A 26,084-nucleotide genomic window follows, 5' to 3' on the forward strand; every position below is an offset into this window, starting at 1 on the left:
CAAAACAGCTTTTAATTTTACTGCCAAGGATGGGAGTTTCAAACTCTATTTAATCCATACACGTGGATGCCTGGAAAGATAAATTGCAATTAATATATCCTCTCCTACTCATGTAGACCCATCCCACAGCCTCCTGGACCACACCCTGACCACAGCTGTTCATAAAAAAACAACGAGTTTCAGGGATTGTTTACTCCCCGGCGAACACATGTCGACCATTAGTTCCAGCTTTTCAGATGCATACTATGACATCACCCTTCAGCTTGAACCCAAATCTTTTGCCACTCCTGTTCTTCAGGACTGCAGTGGTGGTGATTCCATCTCCTTCTCTGACAACTCCAGGGACTCCTCCAGCAGGTTCTCCCAACCTGGAAGGCCCCTATAGAGTTTGATCCCTATTTGGGACAGCTGCATGTTCCTGCATTGCAAGGGCTTCGACTAGAAGAACCTTCTAACTCTAGAATTCTATGATTCTGTGTCACATGCTAATACTGAACTCAGTTCTCCAAGAACTGCTCCTTATGTAGCTCCACTCATGTGCCAGAGGGAGGTATTTGTAGGCTTGGGAAAGGACCCTGGCTCACTTTCAACCCCCAACATCCCCAGGTAGCAGCCCCTGCCTGGAAACCTGGAGAACTGCTGCCATGCAGTGAGGACCATCATGAGATTGATGGACCATTGATTTGACTCCGCATAAGACACCTTCTTTATGCACCCATGTGTAGGTGAAAGGCTTCAGGAAGTCCCAGGTTCAATCCTCCAGCATCCTCACGTAGGACTGGGATTGTCTGAAAACCTGCAGAGCTGTTGTCCGTCAGAGTAGACAACACTCCCCTAGATAGGCTAATGAACTGACTCAGTACAAGGAAGCCTCCTTTGTTCCTATAGCTTCTTTTATTGTGGGGGTGGGGGGCATGGCAGTGACAGGGTCCTTGAAACAGTCCAATGAGGAGTGAGCATGTCGTGGAATGCTAGCTGACTGTTGGAGAGGAAATGGGAAAGTGGGGAGGTGTTGGGGAGTAGGGATGGGGTAGAATGGAATGTCCCTGGAGAGGGCACAGTTGGCTTGCTACACTGCAACATTTTGTTGCAGGTCCCATTTGTATTCTTCTCTTACCTTTGTGGCAGTTCTCCATTTAAAAAACAACTGCATAGGATTATAGTCATGCTACCTATTGGGTTCGTTGTTGTTTTAAATAATGTGGGGGGGCACCTTTCCTTACCTCTCACACTGACAGATGACATGGGGAGCATTGGCATTTCAGCTTCTCACCTCCACCTCTCCAATCCTCTCTTCCAACTAATTTCCCTTTGCAAAGCTGCTCTGCTCTGCTTTGCCTGCCTAAATAAGTAACGGTTTATCTGAAGAAGTGTGCTTGCACACGAAAGCTCATACCAAGAACAAACTTACAGTAGTTGGTCTCTAAGGTGCTATTGGAAGGAAATTTTTTATTAGGTTTATTTCTCTGTTCGCAGCCAGTCTTGAGGGAGGGAGGTGGGCAACCACAGGACTGTGATCACCATTTAGGATTAAATTGGGGCTGTGCCCCAGCTCAGAGCATGGGCATAGCTGGGGGGGGGCAGGGATGGGCAGCTGCTCCCCTAAATAAATAAAAATAAAAAATACATAATTAACTGAGGTTCTGTCCCCCCCAACAAAAATCCTGTCTATGCCCATGGCTCAGAGTTCTCCTCCATTTGGCATCTTTCCCCAGGGATGAGAATCCCTCTACATGTCCCACATTCTGTGTGGGTTGAAATGAACAAACTCCCAGCTGTTAAGAGCCTCTCATATAGGAACAGAGGAAGCCTGCCTTACACTGAGTCAGAGCACTGGGCAATCTAGCTCAGTTATTGCCTACCCTGACTGGCAGCAGCTCTCTGTGGTTTCAGACGGGGGACATTCTCAGCCGTACCTGGAGATGCTGGGGATTGAACCTGGGACCTTTGGTGGACAAGGCAGATGCTCTACCCCACTGCCCTTCACATGGCAGCAGGCGGCGCCAACTCGGGGGGGGGGAGTTGTCGTCAGTCCCCATAGTATCTCTTAGCAGGGGGCTCAGCCTCTCCCCAAATATTGAGGGGAGGGGGAGGAAGCTGAACTGCCAAGCACAGCACAGTGCAGCATCAAAGGCAAGCTCCTCCTGAATGCAAGAGGGGAGGAGCCGCGGCCATTGAAGCTGCAGGGTGCTGGGCAAGGCCTCCTCCTGACAATGTACCTCCTCCCAGTGTTGCACATGCATCACGCACCACACACATGACATCACAGGCACACACATCAGTCCTTCACCTTCCTTTCCTCCCCTCATTTTGTTATTTAACTTCCAGTCAGCATTTGGATTGTAAATGCCTTGGGCCAAGGACCACTCTCTTTAGCTGGGACCTTTCCTCTTGAGCAAATGTCTGTGCTTTAAAGCACTGTATCTGAGCACTTTTTTTCTTTTTTGCCTCAGCGCTTTTCCAGGGAAAACCTGCTCTTTACCACCGAATCAGAGCAAATGGCAATGCACAAAAAACCCAAATTCCATTGGTTCCAATTCAGCACTAGAGAGTAGGTTTTTGCAGGGAAAGTGCTCTGACATGGCACTTTAAAGCATGGGCCTGTGCATGGAAAGTGTGGGGCAAAAGGTAAGTGTGAATGAGCCCAATACTGAGTGCGATGGAGCAATGGTCTGATCTGGTACATGGCTGTTTCCTCTGTTCCTTTACATAGTGCAATGATAAACCATGGCATTTGCTCCCATAAGAGGCCGTGAAGGCAACCAACTTGGACCTCATTTGCACTCTACTTTTAAAGCAGTATCATACCACTTTAAACACTCACTGGAGCTGGTGTATCTGAAGAAGTGTGCTTGCACACAAAAGCTCATACCAAGAACAAACTTAGTTGGTCTCTAAGGTGCTACTGGAAAGAATTTTTTATTTTATTTTGTTTTGACAATGGCACACCAACACGGCTACCCACCTGTAACTGGAGCTGCAGTTTGTTAAGGGTGCTGAGAGTTGTTAAAGGTAAAGGGACCCTTGACCATCAGGTCCAGTCGTGTCCGACTCTGGGGTTGCGACACTCATCTCGCTCTATAGGCCGAGGGAGCCAGTGTTTGTCTGCAGACAGCTTCCGGGTCATGTGGCCAGCATGACAAAGCCGCTTCTGGCGAACCAGAGCAGCGCATGGAAACGCTGTTTACCTTCCCGCTGGAGCGGTCCCTATTTATCTACTTGCACTTTGACGTGCTTTCAAACTGCAAGGTGGGCAGGAGCTGGGACCAAGCAATGGGAGCTCACCCTGTGGCAGGGATTTGAACCACCGACCTTCTGATCAGCAAGCCCTAAACTCCGTGGTTTAACCCACAGTGCCACCTGAGAGTTGTTAGGAGACCCCTATCCCCCTCACAGAGCTACCAATCCCAGAAGAGGGATGGATTGTTAAACCACTCTGATTGTCTTCTTGCTTACAATTGGTCAGGGGGTGGTTCTGCCTGCTATTGGCCCTGGCTCCACCTCCTGTTGGTCTCCCAGGCTTGCCTTAGCAAGTCCCAATGGGCACCCAGCCCCACTATATGACTACCCAAGGTCCCTTCCCATTCTCCAGTTCTATGAATTCTGCATAAGAATAACTTATGGAAAACGTGTCAATTTACACATATTTGGCATGTTTTGACAAGGCATTGTGCTTCTAAAATGCACACTTTTCAAGAGTTTGGATTTGTAAAGCCAACAAGGAAGGTGTAGAATTTATAAAGGAAGTAGTAAAGGGAAGTAATGATGAAGAACCTTGCATTTGTAAGCTAGGCAGGGCATTTAAGCTCCACCCAAGTCCACTGGAAGTCTGCTCACTGTCATCCGCTCTCCTGGCAGCTAAGCTTTCACCAGACATTTTGCACACAGTTGCAAACTTTTCTCCTAGACTACTTGCAATATCATTTAACTTGAAGTTGTCTATGCACTCCATGACTTACAAATCTTATGTCACCCAGGCTCACTCTGTATTGATTCCTTGCACAATTACTCTGGAGGAATTGTGATGTTGTGGAGTGGGTACAGAGTTCTTTGCGCTCTCTCTCTCTCTGATTTCTTAGTTTACAAAAATAAATGCATTGTCTCTTTTTTCAGTTGTATTTTCTAGAGGTCAGTTTCATTTGTTGTGAGACATTAGTGTTACATACAGTGTTGGGTTAGGAAGGAAAGAGGGGGAGGGAGGAATGGTGAGTGGGGTCGGGTCAGGTGGCAATGCTTCTATTCTTCTACTTAGTGTATGTGTGGGGTTTTGTGTCAGCGTCCCTTGTGTGGGTTCTTTGCACTTTTGATGGTGGTCGAATGCACTGAACTGAAAATATGGGAAGCTGCCATGAGCATGCCCTAAGAGGACTAGAAATTTCCTATTTTAAAGGGGGGAGGTCTGGACATAGAGAATTTAAGAATGGTACACTTCTTATTCAATACTAGATTTTGTACTTGAATGGATGTGCAGAATGAACACGTGCGCACACCCACCCACCCGGAATTGCTTGCTCTGAGTATTACTGAGTATAAATCACAGGTCAAGGAAATAAACAACTACCTGACATTCAGAAAAAACCTGAAGGCAGCCCTTTTTAGGGAAGTTTTTAATGTGTGATATTTTTGTATTTGATTTCTGTTGGAAGCCGCCCAGAGTGGCTGGGGAAATCCAGCCAGATGGGCGGGGTACAAATAATAAATATTATTATTATTAAATTCAGTGGACTCATCGGACAGAGTTATTAATTTAGCTGCTAGGCAGACTGAGAGAAGTTACTATGCACCATAGGCAGTGCTCCCCCCCCAAAAAAAATGTTTAGGGGTATGCATACCCCTGCATACCTCCAGAAAAAAAGCACTGACCAAAGGTGAGGTTTGGAACTATATACTAATACCATGAAAGAACAGCTCTGCAAGTCTTTGGTCAATACTGCCACTGTGGGGATGGAGAACCTGCAGCCCTGCAGATGTTGCTGGACTATAGCTCCCATCATGCCCGACCATTGGCCATGCTGGGTGGGCTGATGGGAGTTGAAGTCCAGCAGCATCTGGTGAGCCACAGGTTCATAGAATCATAGAATTGTAGTGGGAAGGGACCATGAGGGTCACCTAGTCCAATCTCTTGCAATGCAGGAATCTTTTGCCCAGCGTGGGGTTTGAACCCACAACCCTGAGATTAAGAGTCTCGGGCTCTACCAACTACCCTATCGCTACTTCAGGTTTTTTGTTCTCACCTTAAAACACATTTGGCATACATTCTTTCCATCCAATAATTCTGGGCGCTTTAATTTACCCCTCAGAGTTAAAAATTGCTGGCAACCCTTAACAAACTACAGTGCCCAGAGTTCATGGAGGGAGAGAATGTGTTTCAAATGTGCTTTAAATGTATGATTTATACCAGGGTTTCCTGAATTTGGGTCTCCAGCTGTTTTTGGACTACAACTCCCATCATCCCTAAGAACTCTGGGAGTTGTCATTTGTTAAGGGTGCTGAGAGCTGTTAGGAGACTTTTATTCCTCTCACAGAGCTCCAGTTGCCAGAATTCCCTGTGAGGAGGGATTGTTTAAACCACTTTGGGAACTGGAACTCCATGTGTGGAAACAGAACTCCTAAACGACTCTCAGCACCTTCAACAAACTACAGCTCCCAGCATTCTTTGGGGGGGAAGCTGGGGCTGTTTAATGTGGTGTCATAGCTCTTTAAAGGTATGGTGTGAATGTGCCCTAATGCAGCAAAAGAAAAATACATGTATAATAGAGTTCTGTGCTGAGGGCCTATGCGAAGCAGAGGACTTAAACCACATCTCCAACATACATTTAAAGCACATGGGTTCCCCGCCATCCTGGGAACCATAGTTTGTTCAGGGTGCTGGGAATTGCAGCTCTGTTGAGGGTGAACTACGGTTCCCATGATTCTTTAGGGCAAATCATGTGCATCAAATGCAGGGTGTCAGTGTGCCTTAGTTATTGCCTAACTCACATTGATCAGGCCTCACCAGGAAAAGAAAATGTTCTAGGGCCTCTCCAGAGTAGGAACACAAGTAGTTATTGTGGAAGTGATCTTCTAAGGATGGGGATCTGCACTCGCCCACCGTTAGGCAGTGAATAAGACTAAGAATAGTTTTAAAGGAGGAACGTTTCCTCTTCTGAACCAACATGAGATTCCTTTAAAAAAAACAACCCACCCATGAGAGAAGCCCTTGATTGGCCGTTCCTTCCCTCCTCCAGAAAGCAGCAAGCCGGCAATCAATGAATGGGTGGGACCCGGCGAGTCGGGGGTCCCGCCCTGACAGCTGATTGGGGGCGGTGGCGCTAGAGCAAAGGCGCTCGAGCTAGAGAACTGCCCCCCCCCCCCATTTCCTACAATGAGCTTCTGCTCGGCGAGAAAGGGGAGGGCAGAGACAAGGAAGGTGGGGAAACAGAGGAGGTGCTTTTCTGTTCGCGGCATTACACCAGCTGAAGGGTCAGTCCGGGGAATATACAGATACACACACACGCACACACATGCCTGCGCGCTCAGGAAGTACTCTGGCTGGTCCAAGCCCACTTTCCCTGCGTTTTTAGGGAAGGGAAGGAGCAATCCCAACAGAGGGAGGAAAAGCGAAGCGACCCCAGCGCTGGTCCTGCCAGTGGGGCAAAGAGGGACCCGTAGCGGGCGAGCAAGCTGGACGAGGGGGCGAAACAGTTCCAGGTAAGGCGAGCCCTCGATCTCCGGTGCTGTTCGAAGCTGAGTGGCGCGGCGGGTGCGCGGCTTTGTGGATGGGCGCTCGGAGTTGGGGGTCAGGGGCTTAGGATCCTTGCGCCGAGAAAGGATCCCCCTCACTCCTATATATACGTGTACATATGAAAGACAGAGAGAAGAGGGGGTCAGGTCGCCTTCCTGTAGTAGCTTCGCCATCTCTGTGTCTTGTTGCTGCATCGGGGGAAGGAGGAGGAGGAAGAGAAGAAGAGCAGCCCAGGCCGCGAAGGCTGGAGACTGGGGGGCGAGGAAACGCGTCCCTAAATAAATGATCGGGGGATGAACAGTGGCTAGTGGGGGCGGCAAATGTACAAAAGCGTTTGGGGAGGAGGGTGGAATGTGTGGGTGCTCAGGGGAGTGACTTCCCTCAGAGTATTGGGCGGGGAGGAAGGGGGTGTTCTCGGGGTCCAGCACCGTTCCCGGAATTGCAGTGTGGTGGTGTCAGTGGGAGGAGGAGGAGGAGAAGATGGATGGGGAGCTGTAACGCTCTCCGGAGCCCTCGCAGCCTCCCTGGTAAACCACACTGCGCAAGCCGAAGGTGGGGAGGAGAAGGAAGAGAGAGGGCCAGAGAGAGAGAGAGAGAGAGAGAGAGAGAGAGAGAGGAGGTGTGTGTGATGGGCACAGGTTGATGTACCTTTGTCTCTCCCCCCCCCCCGGCTGTGTTTCCTCCTCCCACCCACCCCGTTTTATGCAAGGATGTGCAGGCAAAAAGAAGCAACCACTGTCCTCTCCTCTCTCTCCCCCGCCTCCAATTTCAGCAGCTGGAGTGAGGCATCACTAAGCTCCTTTTGTGATACCCGCCCCAAGATCGGGGCCAGAATCGGCTGCTTATACACTGGGAACTGGGGAGAGAAGTGGGGGGGGCACGTTTCCTCTTTCTACTGACGCCCTTTCGCCCCCGGCCGCCTTCTCTTCCCTGGGGACGTCTGGCCTGGGCCATAAATCCTTCCCTTGCTAGCCGCTCCACATAGCAAGCAACAAAAGGCTCGGCAGCAAACAGCCAAGGGGGTGAGTTGCCGGCTGCTCCAGCCCTACAGGAGGAGAAGCGGTTTGTGTATATGTGCGTGCGTAGCGTGGGAGTGTCCTCCTCCCCCGCCTCCCCCGCCGCCGCCTACCTACGAGGATCCCTTCTGACGCTGGACCAGACACCTGTGGACCACCTGCCTGCCTGCCTTTCTCCTTGCCCGCTCCAGTCTCGCAATTCTTACCCCGGCCGTTTAAATCATGCTTTCTTAATTCCCTTTCCTCTCCGGCTCTTCCCTCCCCCGTGTCCGCTTATCTGCCAGATCGGATGTTGAGAGAGGTGTAAAATTAAACCATCTTTTCTCCCCCCACCCCCCCCTCCAGCTCTCTGGCCATTGATAAGATTCTTCCCAAGCCCCGCCCCCTCTTCGCTCATGTTGTGAGGAGAGCGTGGGCAACGTCGCCTTAAGAGAAGTTGTGCCACGCAGGAGTCGCAGTCACCACATCCTCGCAGGAGCCCCGATTCCCCACCAGTGAACTTAGGTCCTCCTGGGTTCCAGACTGGGTGGTCTTTTTTTTTTTTTAAATGCAAAGCATGCCTCCCTCTTAAGCTGGAAGCCTGTATTGCTACAAAATGTAGCAAGCCAGCTATCTTTCCGGGTGCCCTCCTGCCGAGTGGGGCTCTGCACTTATGCCCTAAAGCAGAGCTGTAGGTACGGGGTGGGGTGGGCTAGCCAGGTTTTTTGCCCTGCGTGAAACCTTCAGAGGGGCACTATGGAGGCTCCCAGCCAGCCTCTGTGTGTGTTGGTGTGTGTACGCAAATGCACATGGGTCTTTGACTCAGGTTAAATAAAGCCTAGTTTCACCCCTGCCTAAAGTCCTCCAGACTCAGGGACAGGAGAACCACTTTTTCATTCTGAGGGCCGCATTTCGCGATAGGCAACCTCCTGGAGGCCGCAAAATGTCAGCAGCGGTGGACAGGGCCAGAGGCAGACGTGGGCGGAAGATCGAATGTGTTTGTTAGCTATGTACCATACAGGGCTGTCTTACCCATAGGTGCTAGGGGTGCGGGGCACCTGGGCACCAGGCTCTCAGGGGTGCTAGGCCGAGTGTCTGGGGCCCAAGAGTTGAGTCCGGGGAAGAGCCCGCCCGTCGGTTGGAGCGCTGTGGTGGGCTCTTCTGCTGCAGGTGGTTCTGTGCCGCGAGTTTGGGGGCGACTGAGCCAGCAAGATGCTGAGGCGGCTGGCCGGCTCCACCCCCCTGGACGCCTGGGACTAAGCAACCTGGGGGAGGGGCACCGGGCAGATCTTTGCAACCCGGCACCGCATATGCTTAAGACAGCCCTGGTACCATAGGCTGACTTTTTACACACATTCATGCACCCCTCTCTGTTGCCTATCTGGGCAAGCAAGAGGTATTATATAGGCAGGTAAAAGCACTCAAGGAAGGTGTGGAGCAGGATCAGTGAGGGATGAGGCAGAGCAGGTGGGTGGGTGAAGTGGCCTGGGCAGAGTCCTGAGGGTTAGATAGACCTGGAAGGTGCATTTGACCTACAGGCCCAGGGTTCCCCAGCACTGCCCTACTGCCAGGCGCATGGCGACCTCAGCACACATTCAAGAGGCTCAGTTATGCTGAGAGAGCCTCTGAGGGAAACAGCTTGTTTCCTTCTCTTTTGGAACGACCCACCCCACTTGTGTCCTTGGTTTCTCTCCTGCATTGTTCTTCTTCTTTTAAAAGAAAAAAATGAGGGGGAAAATGCCTGTCTGCTTCCCAAAACTGGGGGTTTCTCCCAGAATGTGACCAACAGTTTCCGCCTCTCCTCCAGCACTCACGGATCCGGGAATTGGCACCTCCTTCCGGCGGAAGTCCTGCTTTTTTCAGCCAGAGGTTGAGCTGGGGGGAGGTGATAGGGTTTATGGGGAAAGGGTTACTATGGCTACTCCTGCACAGAAATGAACATTTCTCTTTGTGTGTGTGTGTGTGCACGCTTGCATGTGTGCCTTCCTCTGGGTCACTTTGCGGAGAGTACATTTTTATCAGGTTTCAGGAGGACAGCCCTTGCAAGGGAGGGGCTGCAGCTGAGTGGGAGAGCACATGCTTTGCCTGCAGAAGGTCTCAGCAACATAGCGAGAGCGCCGGAAGAAGGCAAGCTGCCTCACACATTGGTCCTTCTAGGTTCATACTTTTTTCAGCCAAAGGGCCACATTCCCTCCTGGGAAGTGTGTCACTGTTGGGTGAGGCTGGTGCGAAAAGTGGGTGGAGCAATGAATGCAAATTTTGTACGCTTGACTAACTTGACACACATTCACACAGCCTCCATCCAACGAAGCAAGAAGCGCTATCAGAGTTGCAGCCAGGCAAAAACATTCAAATAGGGTGTGAATAACAAAATCAAAGAATCGTAGAGATGGAAGGGTCATCGAGTCTTAACTCCCTGCAATGCAGGAATCTTTTTCCCAACGTGGGGCTCGAACTCACGACCCTGAGATTAAGAGTCTCATGCTCTACTGATTGAGCTATGTAAGTTGAGTGAGGGGTGTGGCGTGAAAGTGGGTGTTGACTGAGGAGTCCTGAGGGCCAGACAGAGAGGGTTGAAGGGCTGCATTTGCCCCCCCCCCGACCTGAAGTTTCCCACTCACTAGCAGCAGCTCTCCAGACAGGTGCTCTTCTAGCTGTACCTGGAGATGCTGGGGAAATGAAGCCAACATTCAGTCTGCAGCATCTCCAGGTAGGCCCTAGGAAAAATTCTCAAGTGGTCCTCCATCTGTTGTAGGACTTCAGATCATTTGAGCCCCAGAGAGTGTGAGTACCGTAATGCAGTGTTTTTCAACCACTGTTCCGCGGCACACTAGTGTGCCGCGAGATGTTGCCTGGTGTGCCGTGGGAAAAATTGAAAAATTACTTTATATATAGTCAATATAGGCACAGAGTTAAATTTTTTAACATTTTCTAATGGTGGTGTGCCTCGTGATTTTTTTCATGAAACAAGTGTGCCTTTGCTCAAAAAAGGTTGAAAAACACTGCCGTAATGGATGGGGATGTTGGGAGCTGGGAGTTCAGCAACATCTGGTGAGCCACATTTTCCCCATCCCTAGTGTAGACTTTGCAATGGTCAAGGGTCTGGTAGATGTCAACTTGCTATGTTCTACATATTTGGCTTAGCTCTAAAGCAACTGCACTGTGATTGAAAAGACAAGTGTGCCCCAAAGTTCATTGCACTGTCAGATAGGATGTCAGGGAGCATAATATTCAAGTTATGTTGTTACAATGGGGTTATTATTGTTGTTTAATTTATGTACCACTTTTATGATAAAATAGCTCCTAAGTGGTTTACAACTACAAAATCAATCCACAATTAAAGTACACAATAATTTTAAAGCACCCTTAACTAGAGATGTGAAGGCCCAGAAAAAAAACCGGAAAAATTCGGAAAACAGTTTTTTTCTGTTTTTTCCCCCTAAAGCCTTTTTTGTTGTTTTTTTCTGAAAAATTGGATTTTTTTTTTTAAAAAAGATTATGGAATGTTTTATTTTAACATGATGAATAAAATATTTTAAGACAAGGGGTTTTGATTTATATTTATATATAAATATAAATGATTTATATTTATATATAAGATAAGGGGTAATGATTTATATTTTATAAATCATTTCTAAAAAATATGTATGGTATCAGATTATTCTAATGTCTGTGAGGACAAGCAAGTCCTAGGTTACAAACTGAACTCTCCAATGCAAGAACAAGATACATTTCTTCCTTTAGGAAGTGCTGTTGTCACCAGAAAAGAAAAAGGTTTCAGTTTTGTTTTTGAATGTGTGTGGTATGCATTGGTTCTGTTCCTCTTCACTAGGCTGCAAAGGACTGGAAGAAAATATAGAGCAACAAAAAGGGCCTGAAAGTATATACTTAATTACAGCTCAAAAAATGATTCTGATTAAATTTCATGCCCATTCATTGAAACTTAGTCCCACTTCCTTCTTCAGTTCTTTTTATGAGAATGTTTTTTAAATACCGTGGAGAGGAAATATGAATAATTGTTACTTCTGGATTTTAAAAAATTGTTTTGTGGAGTTTGTTTTTTTTTGTTCCACATAAACTAGTAAACAGTTCAAGAGATTGTTGCTCCATTTGTTACAAATACAAATAAATATTATTTTAAAAGTAAATTCTGTTTGTAATAATTGTTTGGATACACTATTTTTAATATGCTAGTTGTGATAATTTTATGCCCATTAAAATTGTCCATAGTTATATTTTATGTTTCTAAAGTAACAGAATGACTTTCAATCTGGAAAAGAAAAGAGAAGTGCTAATGTAGCATTTTTTTCAATTTTTCCAAAAATTTCTGTTTTTTTCTGAAAAAAACCAGGAAAAAAGCGAGTTTTTTTCCCGAGCTTCAAAATTTTCAGAAATTTTACATCTCTACCCTTAACTAAAATACACAATAAAACAGTTTAAAAGAGCATAACAATTAAAAGCAGTCAAAACTATAATATCCCAAGTTCAGTTCAGGGGAATGCTTGCCGAAACAGGTGTGTCTTCGGGAGCTAAAGAGTTGTTTGTCTGTATTGGATCATAGGCTATCAGGGGTGCCCAAACTTTTTTCAAAGAGGGCCAGATTTGATGAAGTGAACATGCGTGAGGGCCGACCAACGTTGTTGAACAACGTTGTTGTTTTTAGGATTTTACCCCAGGACATATTCTTTGGACATGCCTAGTCCAGTGTTTTTCAACCTTTTTTGGGCAAAGGCACACTTGTTTCATGAAAAAAATCACGAGGCACACCACCATTAGATAACAATAATAGCAGTAGTAGTAGTAATAAAAATGATAATTCTTCTCATGTCTGAATTGAGCATGTGAAGATGGCGCACCTTGCCCCGCCCCCACCAGGCTAATAATAATAAATAACAACTATAGTACTAGTCAGGACTCTCCCCCCAGCCACAGGAACTCAGTTCTGGCACCTCTCAGGTGGGCGCCTTCGCCATTATAAGAGAACGAGGGAAGGCGTCCGTGATGAGTTCCAGGCTCCAGCACCTCTTTTTCTAGAAAAATAGCATTGGTAGTACAGTAGTAGTAGCAGTAGTAATAATAATGATGACAACAAATCGCTGAAGCGAGCGTGTCTGAAGCGAGCGTGTGAGGAGAGCGCGCCTTTTCTCCCGCTCCCCCGGCGGCGGGACCCTCGGCTCTGCCAGCCCTGCAGGCGGCGGTGGCGGCGCTTCGTCCCTGTCCTGCTCACCTGGCAGGCCGTCACCTCCCTGTCGTCGTGCAAGGCGACCGGCGGAGCCTGCCCGAGGCAGCAGAGATAGAAGGTGGTGTCGTAGCGGCGGCTGCCTCGCCCCGCACGGCCCACGGGGGTCAGCCAGTTGCTCCACTCGCGCAGTGCCCAGATGTTGGGCACCCGCAGCCGCCACTCAGCCAGTTCCGAGGACGGCGGGAGGCGCTCGGCTGGCAGCAGGCGGGCGGGCCCGCGGTGGTAGCGGCGGCGGCATCAGCCACCGGGCCGGGCAGTACCAAGAGGACTCCGGCTTCTTTGAAGGCCTCGCGGATGGCGCAGAGGCGGAAGGCCACGTCTCCCGGCAGTGGCGAGCCCAGCTCCGGGCGCTCGGCGGTGAAGAGCGCCGCCCTCGGGCACTCGCCCCGCCCCGCACCGAGCCCAGTCCGCAGCGCGGCCCGCCTGGCAGCAGCTGCAGCCAGTCGGACAAGAAGTCGGCCGCGTCCGCCACGCCGCCCGCGAAGACGTGAGCACTGGGCAGGAAGGCGCCCGCAGCCGCCGTGGGCCGAGGGGGAGACGCGCCCAGCCCACCTGCCGCTAGCAGCAGCGTCGCCACCTCCCGCCAGTGCCGCAACCGCCAGCCCATGTTTTCATCACGGCACACCAGGCAACATCTCGCGGCACACTAGTGTGCCGCGGAACAGTGGTTGAAAAACACTGGCCTAGTCTACTTTAAAAGTCTTTCTCTAGTAACTGGGAGGTAGGTTGCCCCGGATGTGGAAGTATATGACTAACTGTCATGGCAATAATCATTGGCTGTGCTTAAGCAGAATGATAGAACTCTTGGGTTGCCTGTGCATTTGAGATGACCCAGAGTTTTGGACTGGACCGCAGCAAATATGTGAAAACAGTTGGAGGATAATATTTTGTATTAGAGTGGGTTGAGGGTGGGAGAATCAACCTCTGGTCCTCGTGCTAATTTCAGAAGCCTCCTTCATGCAATCTGTTCACCTCTAAGCAGCCTGATGGAGGTAGGGGAGCCACACCCCTTTTAGTTCTGGCCACACTCACATCTCAGCATGGGTCCTCTGACAATGGTGGTTGGTGTCCATTAGTACTGGCAGGGCAGGATGCAGGGAGGCCAAGGGAGGCGGAGCCAGAGCCTGATTGGGAGGAGCCAGAACCCACAACAATCCTAGTTCTGCCTCCATCCTCTTACCTGCTGAATTTTACAAGGGCAACACAGAGACCAAGGAAGAGGAAAGTGACTTTGCAAAAGAAGGGGCAGACAGGTGTTGGTTGGGGCAGTTGCTCATCATCCTAATGGACAAGGCACCACAAGATTTCTTGTTTGCTGCCTGGAAAAAGAAGGGGGGGGATATTTAAATACATAAAGAGAGCATGCAAACAATAATAATGTGGAAGAGGCCACATTTTGAGATTTAAGAAGCAAGCACACCTGTGCTGGAACCCATCCCTTGAAATGAGCGCATCTGGGAGCATAAAACTTAGCGGTGGGTTAAATGATGAGTCTGATCTAACAGAGCTGCTTCAGAATTATGCCACGTACTCTGGAATCAGTTTCTGCACACAAAACCTGATAGAGAAAAAGTGAGTAAGAAGTGACACAGTGTAAGTTTATTAGATTATGCACGGCGTGTGGAGAAAGAGGATAGACAAAACTTTCCCTCCCTTTCGCATGACACCAGGACTCATGGGCATCCAAGGAAGCTGAACGCTGGAAGATTCAGATAAAAGAAAGAACTTCTTCATGCCGCTTTTACTTTAAACTATGGAACTCAGTTTCCCAGGTGGCAGTGATGGCCACCAACTTGAATGGCTTGAACAAAGGATTAGGCAAATTCATGGAAGACAAGGCTATTGACGGTTGCTAACCAGGATGGCTGTGCTGTCCTTCCATGGTCAGAGGCAGAGAGCCTGCTGCGCTCATTTCTGGTTTTGGGCTTCCCATAAGCATCTTGTTGGCCACCGTGAGAACAGGATCCGCCTTTGGCCTGATCCAGCTGGCTCATCTTATGTTCTTAACCTGCATGGCCAAGCAAGGACCATCATGCCATTTTATTAACAGCACACACGTGTTTCAGTGGAGGGTTTTGCCTAGAAAACCCTCATGATCTGCACACCCCCCACCTCCCCACTGGCATATATTCTGCAGGGTTGAAGCCTCTGTTTAAACATATGCGAGCCATTCAGAAACGCCACCATTCACATGCAGTTTGTACTCAGGAAATCACCAAGTACAAGATGTAGCAGCACATGAGGCAACCCCCGCAATTCCCTCCCCTCCCCAAGACATCCCTCTGCCTATTCAATGTTTTCAATGGCATCTGGGAAGTGTGGGCAAGTAGCAATTTGAATGGAATAAGGAAAGAATGTTCACCTACTCTCTGCTGTGTAACCTTGTGCTTCTGTATCTGGAGCTGCACAATGTACGGCAGTTTATTTTTCAGTAGCATTTTCAGCACGCAAAGTGTGCTGTGGTGCTTATTGTCTTCATCCAGTCAGTGCTGGGATACAATGGAGGCATTTTGCATTCTTTCAGGCCAAGTTCTCAAAAGCTTTAATCTGCCTCCTGGAGTATTGCTCTCTCTGTGTGTGTGTGTCCAGGTTGCCCAGTGCCTAGATTCTGCAGCATTGAGCAAAACCATGTTGACTCTTTAATTCAGCAGTATCCAATATGGCACCATCCAGATGTTGTTGAACTCCAACTCCCATCAGCTCCCAGCCAGCATAGCCAGTTGTCGGGGTTGATGGGAGCTCCAAGTCCAACAATATTTGGAGGGCACCATGCTGGCTAGGCCTGCTTTAATCGATATAATCACAGAACTGGGAGGGGCCATATGCGTCATCTAGTCCAGCTCTGACTTGACCCACTTCTAGAGCATCCCCAACAGGAGAGGGCTGTTTGCTTTTGCTTGAAGCCCTCCCTTCTAGTTAATTTGTTGTATGGCTAAAATTCCCATCCGTTCAATAACTTTTCCTTAATGTTAACTGCCACCTTCCCTCCTGTAATGCAGAATGTAAATGAAACAAGAAATCATGCAAATACCTGCTATTGGGAGTGGGTTCCTTATGCAGAAGACGGAAAGCTCCCTCCTGCTTTTGCACTGCCATCATTATTAGGAGCATAGGGCGTTGCCTTATAATACCAACTCAAAACGCTGGTTCGAGGAAACTCTGTATTTACACAGACTGCCAGTGTGGTTGTGCAGGGCTTCAGAGAAGTGTCCAGCTCAGCCTGGAGGTGCCAGGGATTAAACTGGGAACCTTCTGCATGCAAATCTTGAGCTCCACTACTGATTCTTGTGCTTCCTTTCAGAGGCAAAAAGCCTTCAAATGCCAGTTGCTTGGAATCACAAGGTGGGAGAGGGCTGTTGTGTTAAGGCCTCCTTGCGGGCTTCTCGTAGGCATCGATCTAGTCCAAGATGCTGAGCTAGATAGGTCTTTCACCTGATCATGGAGGCTCTTCTTGTGTTCCAGCTGATAGAACATCACATTGGTGTTGGGGCACCAGTGACAATATTAATCCCCTGCAGCAGGAAGGGGCAGTGGCAGAGCATCTGCTTTGCATGCCAAAGCTCTATGGCTCAATCCGGTGGCATCTTCAAGTAGAGCTGGGAATATCCCTTCTCTGAAAACCTGGAGAGCAACTGCCAGTCAGTGTAGACAATACTGAGTTGGGTGGAGCAATGGTCTGATTCAGTATAAGTCGGTTTCCTAAGTTCCTATGACAGGAGAAGCCATCTACAGTGGTACCTCTGGTTACGTACTTGTCTGGCATCTGCTTCACTAGCTTTTTAGCACCACATGAAGACAAATGTTATTTCCCTTAGCTTTTAGTGGGTGATTATTATTTTTATTGCTAAGGATGGTCAGCTCAGCCCATTTCCACTTTGTCAGCTTCACATGCACCCAGTTGTGAGTTTGTTCCATCCCATTTGGACAGATTTCCCCCCTAAAAGCATGAGGGGAAAGAAATTGTGTTTGAACCATGTGTATTCTTAATCTAAAACACACATTAATTCGTTCCTGAGGTCCGTTCTTAACCTGAAATTGTTCTTAACCTGAAGCACCACTTTAGCTAATGGGGCCTCCCGCTCCTGCACGATTTCTGTTCTTATCCTGAAGCAAAGTTCTTAACCTGGAACGCTATTTCTGGGTTAGCGGAGTCTGTAACCTGAAGTGTATGTAACCCGAGGTACCACTGAATGCTGGTGGAATATTCAACACCATATTTAAAGGTACAAAGAGCCCTCTCTGGGTCAGGAGCTGGCACTGTGTCAGCCAGCCAAGTCAATGGCTGTGAAGCTCATGAGACAGACATGATGGAGACAGCCCCACCTTGTTGATTGGCCTCAGCAGCACCTGGGCATCAAAGGTATGTGTGGCCTGTAGGGTGGCCAGATGCAAAAAGAAGAAGATAGGGCTCTTGCACGTTTAATAGCATGACACCTGCTGAAATGCCCCCTTCTACAGAAAGAGCATGTAGAAGTCAGAAAGGGATCTAATTGACCTTTTGGTGCTTTAAAACAGATTAGCATGGCTTTCTGGGTGCTTCCTCCGCCCCCGCCCCCCCAATAGTGGTCTGGAATGTGTTTTCCTAAACAGCAGATTCACTTGGCTTCTTGATAAGGCAGACCTGGCTATTTGCCACGGTTTCTGCTGGATGCATCGTTCTGCTCCGGGTGACTCCCAAATGTTCCATCGCGCAGGAAGCTATGGAGAGAGGCAACATGTTCTCAGAGGTGGAGTGATCCTCTTCACAGCCCTGCCACTGACTCATGCAGCCTTGGGGAAGATGTTTCCTCTTCGTGAACCTCTTGCTTTCTCGCCTTAACCCAGCAAACAGAAAACGCTTGCTTAGTGCCTTCTCCTTTGGACACCCTCATGATGGCTGTCACGTCACAACCTCTTGCTAAATGTTGCTGGGAAAGTACCGGAGAGCTCCCCCAAGAAGTGTTTCAAGTTCATCTTTAGTGGAGGAGGATGTGGTATCTATCTCGGCATTCCACGTTTCTGCTTAATCTGGATACAGATGGTGCTGCGGGTATAAGGTTTTTTAAAAAATGAAAATGTGCATTTATAAAGGGTCATGGCATAATCTGTGTGTAGTCTGGCCACTGATTGCCTGTCACCCACTGTTTCCTTCCTATGAATCTCCTGTTTGGAGCAGGGGTTCCCAGACTGTGGTCTGCAGACCACGGATACTCCTGGTCCATGGGTTTCACTCCCTGCTAGTGGAATACTGTACTCTCCCCAGAAACACTTGTCTGGCATCTGCTTCACTAGCTTTTTAGCACCACATGAAGGCAAATGTTATTTCCCTTAGCTTTTAGTGGGTGATTATTATTTTTATTGCTAAGGAGGGTCAGCTCAGCCCATTTCCACTTTGTCAGTTTCACATACACCCGGTTGTGAGTTTGTTCCATCTCATTTGGATAGATTTCCCCCCATAAGCATGAGGGGAATGAAATTGTGCTTGAACCATGTATATTCTTAATCTAAAACACACATTTTTGAATGCTTTCCGATGCATTTGGCCCTATAAAATAGGTTTCTTTGGTGTGCATTTTTGAACTGAAATCAGTTAGGAAAATTCAAAGAATCTGTTTGACAGCTGCGCTCCAATCTATGTACAAGCTTGGTTGGTTCACTTCAAAATGTGGACCAAACAAATTTCTACTCCATCCCCTATTTATAACTACTTCTATTATGTGCGTATGTGTGTGTGCTTCTATCTTATTATTTTAGCTTTAGTGTTAATTTGTTGTAACTGAAATGTTTACTACTTTGGAAGCATTGTTCAAAAGGTGGAACAGAAATCTTTTGAAATGAAAACAGATTATGTCTACACAGTCCCATTGGGTTCAGTGGCGATTACTCCCAGGTAAGCGGGTGTAAGGATATAAATGGCAAAGCAGCAGGATCTGGCTAAATATTTGGAGGAACCTCTTAGCGGTAAGAGCTGTCTGTCGTGGAACAAAACCATATTGCGCGGTGGTTGGCTCTCCTTCGCCGGAGGCTGGGTGCTCATCAGTAACTGCAAATGTCTTGCACTGAGCTGGGTGTTGGACCAGATCATTGGTTGGCAACCTCTGGCCAATCTTAGCCTGCCAGGCAATTCCCCCAAAACCACGCCCATCACTCCACCAGCTGCCTTCACTTGGTGGCATCGGCTGATGGGTGGGATTTGATCCTTCTGGAGTTTGGGGGGAGCAAGCTTGTCAAAACAGACCCCTGCCGTCAGCAGAATTGCACTCACCAGCTGGTGAGTAGAGAGTGCAATCCTGCTGGCGTCAGCTTCACCCTCCCCTGCAGGTCAACTCTGACAGGTAGGCAGGACCACCACCTGTCAAGCGACAGATGTTGGCCTGGCAGGCTGAAGCAGCCTTTGCCCAAACAGCCATGCCGACTGAGTTGCAGTCAAAACATCTGGAGGGCATCAGGTGGGGCTTAAGAGAGAAAACAGAATGCAAGGTCACAGACATGGTTAATCTGACACGGAAGGTGATAACTTCCTGACCCCAGCTGCAAAACAGATACCATCTGAAAAAATTTAAATGGCTTGTGGCACATTTTTATAAGCTTGTAGATTGTGGTGTGAACTGCCATGGATTTTAGGGCCCATGTCATCAGTTGTGCCCTATACCTAATTAGGTGAATGGGGGCTGGGAAACCCTCCAAGATCAAATATAGGCTGTATATACTGTACACTGTACATTTAAAGTACATTTAGAGTGCGGGTAGAGAACTTTGAAAGAATCCTGGGAACTGTAGTTTACCACTCACAGAGCTACATTTCCCAGCACCCTTAACAAACTACAGTTACTAGATTTATGATTCTTTGATTCTTGGGAGGTGCAGCTGTAAATGTGTGGTGTGTCCGCAGCTTCTGAGTTTCCACTGGTGCGTTCAGTACACCCGGGTGCCTCATTGCAAGTAATAGATAACTGGTCACAGTGCACACTCCAGAGATGAGCTTCTGGCAAAGTGTTGTTTTATAATTTAAAGGAAGTTTCTAACCCTCAGGTGAACAGTGGTAGGATAGAAATAGTAAACTGGAAATGGAGTGATGATGATGGTTAGAAAACATGGGGACTAAATCAGTGTGGGTTCCAGGGGTGAGGTTGCATAATTAGGTGACCCAACCCATTTCTTCCTGTCATGACCTTCCCTGACTTGCATGATGTTGCTTCCTTTCTTTTTGCTTCTTGCCATATAAATATATGTGTGTGTGAAATACTGGAACGTCCCAGATTCTTCTATTTTCCATAATTAATGCAATTCATGTGTCTTGCAGAATACAGTCTATGCCACAGTGCATAGCTAGACTTCAGTGTGCCTTCAGAAGTCTGAGGAGCATTTTGTCCTGACCACCCCACCCTGCTCAAACCAGGCCCCTCTTCCCACGCCTCCTCAGAGGAACCTCCTGGGTTGCGTCAGATCACAGACTATCTTTACAGGAGGGTTAGACCAGGGCTGGGGAACCTCAGGCTTGTTGGTCATATGTGGCCCTCCAGGCCTTTCCATCTGGCCCTTGGGACTCTCCCTAGGCCATGCCCCTTGCCAGACCTGCTTTGCCGCCCTCTGGAGTCTTCCTGCCTGGCTGTGTCATTGGACTCTGAGAACAATGCCTCTTGTTTGCCTGGATGGGGAAGGGCATGTGAAGGTTTGTGTAGAAGCTGGCCTGCTCTACCAAGGCAGGGTTCTCATTGGTTATTCTGCTCATTTTTGCCTCTGGCCCCGCCCACTGGGTCCCCAGATGGTTGCCTAGGAGGGAATGTGGCCCTCGAGCTGAAAGAGGTTCCCCATTTCAGGGGCCCTTGAGAGGAGATTCCCTCCCACAATGCATCCTGCCCTCTATTCCTATTTCTCCTATGTCAAGACCGCTTATATTGCTGTTCATTGGATATTCCTTTGCATGCAGCTGGGCAGCCTTTTGCCCCACCCCCACCCCCACCCCCTCTGCAGTCCTCCTTAGCTTCCTCCTTGAAGCTGCTGTGAACTGGACCGGAATTTGGTGGCTTCCTGTCTCCATCCGGTTTCCCTCCAGCAAACGCCCTCCCCTCCCCTCCACCACTTCCTCTCTGGCTTGTGCTTCGGACCCTCTCTTTCGCTTGAAAAGGTCCCGGTTGCCTCGCTCTCTCCTTTAAGGATCGGTTAGAAAATATATCCCCTTCCCCACAATGCAGTGCAAAGCGTGGCAGGGAGTCTCGGAAGGGCAGCTGTGCTTGTTCCAGTTGCGCCAAAGCCAGCAGAGAGTCTTGAACAATTGACAGATGATCGTCTCGCAAGTCTTCAGCCCACTTCATCAGAGGAAGGAAAGCAGAATCCAGTCCTTGCAAGCAGAGGCCGAGACCAATTTGTTAGGCTTTAAGGCAGGGATGTTGTTGGACTGCAGCTTCCCTCCTGCTTGTTTGACCACTGGCTGTGCAGGCTGGGGCTGATGGGAGCTGGAGTCCAACAAAGTATGCAGAGCAAGAGGTTCCCCAACCTGCCTTAAAAACGGACCAAATCTAATATATGAATACAGTATAGGAAGCTGCCTTCTACAGATTGTTGGAGTTGATCTAGCCCAGTAGTGTCTGCACTGGCTGGCAGCAGCTCTCCAGAGTATTCCACCTGGAGTCTTCTCAGCCTTACCTGGAGATGCCTGGGACCTTCTGCATGAGAGATAGATGCTCTGTGACTAAGCTATGTCCCTTTCCCAAGACTATAGGAAGCTGCTGCATTCTGAGTCAGACCATTGGGCCATTTAGCTTGGCATTGCCTACAGGGCCGTCTTAGCCATTGAGGCTACTGGCGCAATGCGCCAGGGCGCTAGGGCCTGAAGGGCACTTCCGCCCTCCAGCCCCGCCAGCAGCCTCCGCCCCTCAGCCCCGCCGGCAGTGCCGCCCTCACGGGGAGAGAAAAGGAGCTTGGAAAACCCGTCCTCTCTTCCCTTGGACTACCAGTACTTCAGGGGCACTCTGGTATGAGAAAGGGAGCCCTCCTCTCTCCTTCCAAGTCTAGAAGAGCCCCTCTTTCTTTTGGAGGCGCGTGCAAGGGCAGAGGCCGGCTCCCTCCCCCGCCTCCACCTCAGCTCCTCTGACCTCTGCCCCCTGCTGTTTTCGCCCTGCCTGAATGCGCCCCTGCCGTGCCTCCACCTCCGGCTTCACACTTCCAGTCACCCTGGAGCAGCAATTCCCATTTCTCAGCCCCGGTCCCGCCGTTCTCCGGGCAGCTCGGCCAATCCGGACCCAGCCGATAGCAGCGGCGGCGGCGCTGCTCCAGGGTGCTGCACTGCGCACGGGCTTCACTTGCGCACTCTTGTGCGCGCGCCCTGGCTGCCGCACCGGCGGGAGGCTCACCAACGGTCTCCCCGCGTCCGCAGCCTGGCCCTGCCCGGCGTCCCCGCCTGCTGCGCCGTGCCCTCCAGCTGCCCACCGTGCCTAGCCCTGTCCAGCGGAGCGTGAGGGGCGACGGAGGGATCTTTGCACCAGGGCGCCAGCTGGGCTTAAGACGGCCCTGACTGCCTACATTGCCTGGCAGCAGCTCTTCAGAGTTTGAGATGGGAGTTTTCTCCAGCTCTACCTGGAGATGCCTGGGATTGAACCTGGGACCTCTTGTATGAAAGCAGCTGCTCTGCCACTGAGCTACAGCCCCCTCCCCCAAACACATTTCTTCTCAGGGCTGGCAGGGGGTTAGCATACGTGCGGGGCTCTTTTTATCTGCTGTTTGGCTCTCCGCTCTCTCGTTTGCACCTGACAGGACCTGCTACATCCCAGCATCTCCTCGCTGAGCCCTTCCCGTCCGTGGCCATCTGCCTCCGTGTGCAGGCTGCCATCTCCTTGCCAGCAGCTTGGGTTGGTTGGGCAGAAGTTCAAAGGCCACATCTCACGCCCGCGAGCTGTTTGGAAGAGGGGATGGAGAGAGTCCCCTGCGAAGGAAGGTTGCAGCATTTGGGATGAGTAAGAGGTGGGATGTGAGAAGGTGTGTAAAGTAATGCAAGTCATGGAGAAATAACTGACTAGAACTTGAGGACATCCAATGAGGCTGGATGTTGGAATATTTGAGACAGATAAAAGAAAGGGGTGGATGGCACTGCTTTGTGGTGGTTCTGGTCCTACTTGGATGGTCGTTTCCAGAGGGTAATGCTGGGGGACTTTTCTTTGGCCTCATGGAGCCTTCAATGTGAGGTTCCTCAGAGTTGGATTTTGTCCCCTACGCTGTTTAACATCTATATGAAATCACTGAGTGGGCTTTGCCATATATGTTGTCAGCCAGTGCTTTTTTTCTGGGGGGGACACAGGGGGATGCATATTCCCTAAACATTTTGTGATTCTTTGTACTTTTGTCCATTTCTTTTTCCTGATTTGAACTGTAAAATGGTGATTTTCTTCAGTCAAAATGAGAGTACTGTACCCCTAAAGATTTATTTATTTAGGGGGGGGGAAAGCACTGTTAGTAATATAGGGATGACACACAACTCTACAGAAAATTCTTTCCAGTAGCACCTTAGAGACGAACTGAGTTTGTTCTTGGTATGAGCTTTCGTGTGCATGCACACTTCTTCAGATACACTGCCTTCCGTTTCAGTGTATCTGAAGAAGTGTGCATGCACACGAAAGCTCATACCAAGAACAAACTCAGTTGGTCTCTAAGGTGCTACTGGAAAGAATTTTCTATTTTGTTTCGACTATGGCAGACCAACACGGCTACCCACCTGTAAACACAACTCTACACCTCCTTTATATCTGCAGGTGTAGCAGTGGATGAGCTGGACCGTTGTCCTGCCTCAGTAATGGACTGGATGAGAGCCAGTGAACTGAAGCTCAATCCAGATAGGCACTGTTAGTGTATGGTTCCTTAGACCGGATGGATGGGAGGTTGCCTGCTCTTGATGGGGCTACACTCCTTCCGAGGAGCAGGTATTTAGCTTGAGGGCACTTCTAGATCATTTGCTGTTGTTTGAGGCTCAGGTGGCCTCAGTGGCACAAGGTGCCTTCCATCAGCTTCAACTGGTGTCCCAGCTGCCCCCCCATCTGTACAGAGATGCCCTATGTTTGTCTATGCACTGGTAACCATTAGGTTAGATTACTGCAATGTGTTATATGTGGGGCTGCCTCTGAAGATGGTTCAGAAACTCCAGCTGGTGCAAAATTTGGTGACCAGGTTACTCACTGGGACAAGATGGTTTGAGCATATAGTGGAACCTTGGGTTATATTACCCATGGGTAACGTAAACTTTGGGCTGCGAAAGCAGCAAACCTCGAAGTGCATGCAAAAAAGCGTTCTACCACTGTACGCGCATGCGCAAGAGAGGTCTCTCCAGTTGTGAAAACTTTGGGATACGGCCAGACCTCCAGAACAGATCCCGTTCGCAACCGGAGGTACCACTGTATTACAGTAATCCTGGCCCAACTGCACTGTCTGCCAATTAGTTTTTGGGCCCAATTCAAAGTGCTGGATTTTTTACCTATAAAGCTTAGCAGCTCAGGACTGCAATGTTTCCAGGACCACCTCTCCTCATCTGAACTGATCTGGATCCTGTGACCATCATCACCTGAGACCCTTCGTTGGGTGCCTCCCCCCTGGGCAGTGTGTCTGGAGGTCCAGGGCTGCCCAGATGACAAGACTTCCCTCTTGGCCTTAATACTGTGGTCCAAAGGAAAGCAGGAGCTGCTGGAAGGAAGCATGCAAGGTGCCATCTTAGGGACTCCACTTCGGATTTGTGTAGGGTTACTCCTTAGCCTCCTCCCCCCCCCTGAAGATGTTCCATAAGACAGCAGAGGTTTAGGATCAGTTTTCCTTTTTCTAGATGGGCTACTTTCCCAGGTTGACAATCCCATCTGCCTCTCACTTCCCTTTACAGCATGTGCAGAAATCGCCATATTGACTGTTGGACCCACTATTGGTCTCGTCCAACCTATCTGCCGGAACCTGTCTTAAGTTAATTAGTAATAATAATAATAGTTAAATTATGGAATGTGCTCCCACAGGAGGCAGTGGCAGCCATCAACTTGGATGGCTGTAGAAAAGGAAAAGTGGTGGGCCCAGGTAAGCTAAGATTGCAGCTTTCTGTAAGCTCCACCTGTAAGGGAGATAAGAGAAGGAGTGTATCCACCAAAGCAGAGGCCTAGCCTGCCTCCTTGTGGCTCTTCCCACTCCAGCCTCAAGGCCCTTTCCCCCTTGCCATTGTGCGAAGGCAGAGCCTGTGAAATATTCTGGGCTCTGTTCCCTTGTGGATTTACGCTGCCAGATTCCTCTGGGGACAAGGAGCCTGCTGGGATGTCAAAGGGGGAGTGCCCCCAGGGGGTATGCAAAGTCAGGCTCTCTTACTTCTAACAATAGCCCCCCCCCCCCAGCTATTTTAAGCTTTCAATAGGATTCCAATTATGGATGCTTTCATTATTCTTGGGGAAAACCCAGCTGCAGAGAAAGGGATTAGCAGCAAGCAGAGGGACTGGTGATGGCAGCGAAAGGGCTAGAGCTCAGTGGTAGGATGCCTGCTCTGCATGCAGAAGGTGTTGGGTTTGATCCCCAGCATCTCCAGGTAAGACCTAGAGGAGTCTTCGTTTCTGAGTTTCTGGAGAGCCGCTGCCAGGCAGCATGAAGCTAGGTGGACCAAGGGTCCAATTCATTATAAGGTGGCTTCCTATGTTCTTATGAAATCTCTTCCGTTGCAGGAGAGTAGAGTTTCCTTGCTGTTGTGTGTTTGCTGTGATTTGTAGCATCTGCAAGCAAGACTTTGGCCACCCTCTTCCCTGGCCATTCTGTGGTGGTTCCCCCTGTGGATGGAAGGGAGGAAACTCAGTGGGCCATAGCTCAGTGGAAGGATGTGTCATCAGTATGCAGAAGGTCACAGGTTCAAGCTCAGGCACATCCAGTTTCTAAAAATAAGAGCAGGGTGCAGGTGTTAGGAAAGATCCTGGAAGGTTGCTGCAGAACTGAGCTGAGTGGACTAATAGCCTAACCTGTCAGAAAGGTGCTGCCTCTGAAATGGGTGATACGGAAGCATGAGCAGCTTCTTGTCATTTTACTCTCAGTAGGCCCCTGGTATAACCTTCAGCAACTCTTGAGTGCACTGGTTCCTGTTTTGTTCTCCTTCTGTAGCTACCAATATTAGCTCTGAGGTTCCATCTGCACTATACATTTAAAG

The 26,084-nt window shown here is 49.3% G+C and overlaps 1 protein-coding gene across 3 annotated transcripts in view; it reads left to right on the forward strand.

Annotated features, from left to right (window-relative positions):
- The first annotated feature begins 6,365 nt into the window (after positions 1–6,365).
- Positions 6,366–26,084, forward strand: part of FGR (FGR proto-oncogene, Src family tyrosine kinase) — a 52,982-nt gene continuing 33,263 nt past the window's right edge. For 2 of the 3 annotated variants that reach the window (XM_033157887.1, XM_033157889.1), the window contains exon 1: positions 6,368–6,690. The gene's annotated coding sequence lies outside the window, so the exon portion shown is untranslated. Of the gene's footprint in view, positions 6,691–26,084 lie in introns of all 3 variants that reach the window. The other variant, XM_033157888.1, reaches the window with a different exon arrangement.

Source organism: Lacerta agilis, chromosome 8 (genome assembly GCF_009819535.1).
Source record: "Lacerta agilis isolate rLacAgi1 chromosome 8, rLacAgi1.pri, whole genome shotgun sequence".
Classification (NCBI taxonomy): Eukaryota; Metazoa; Chordata; class Lepidosauria; order Squamata; family Lacertidae; genus Lacerta; species Lacerta agilis.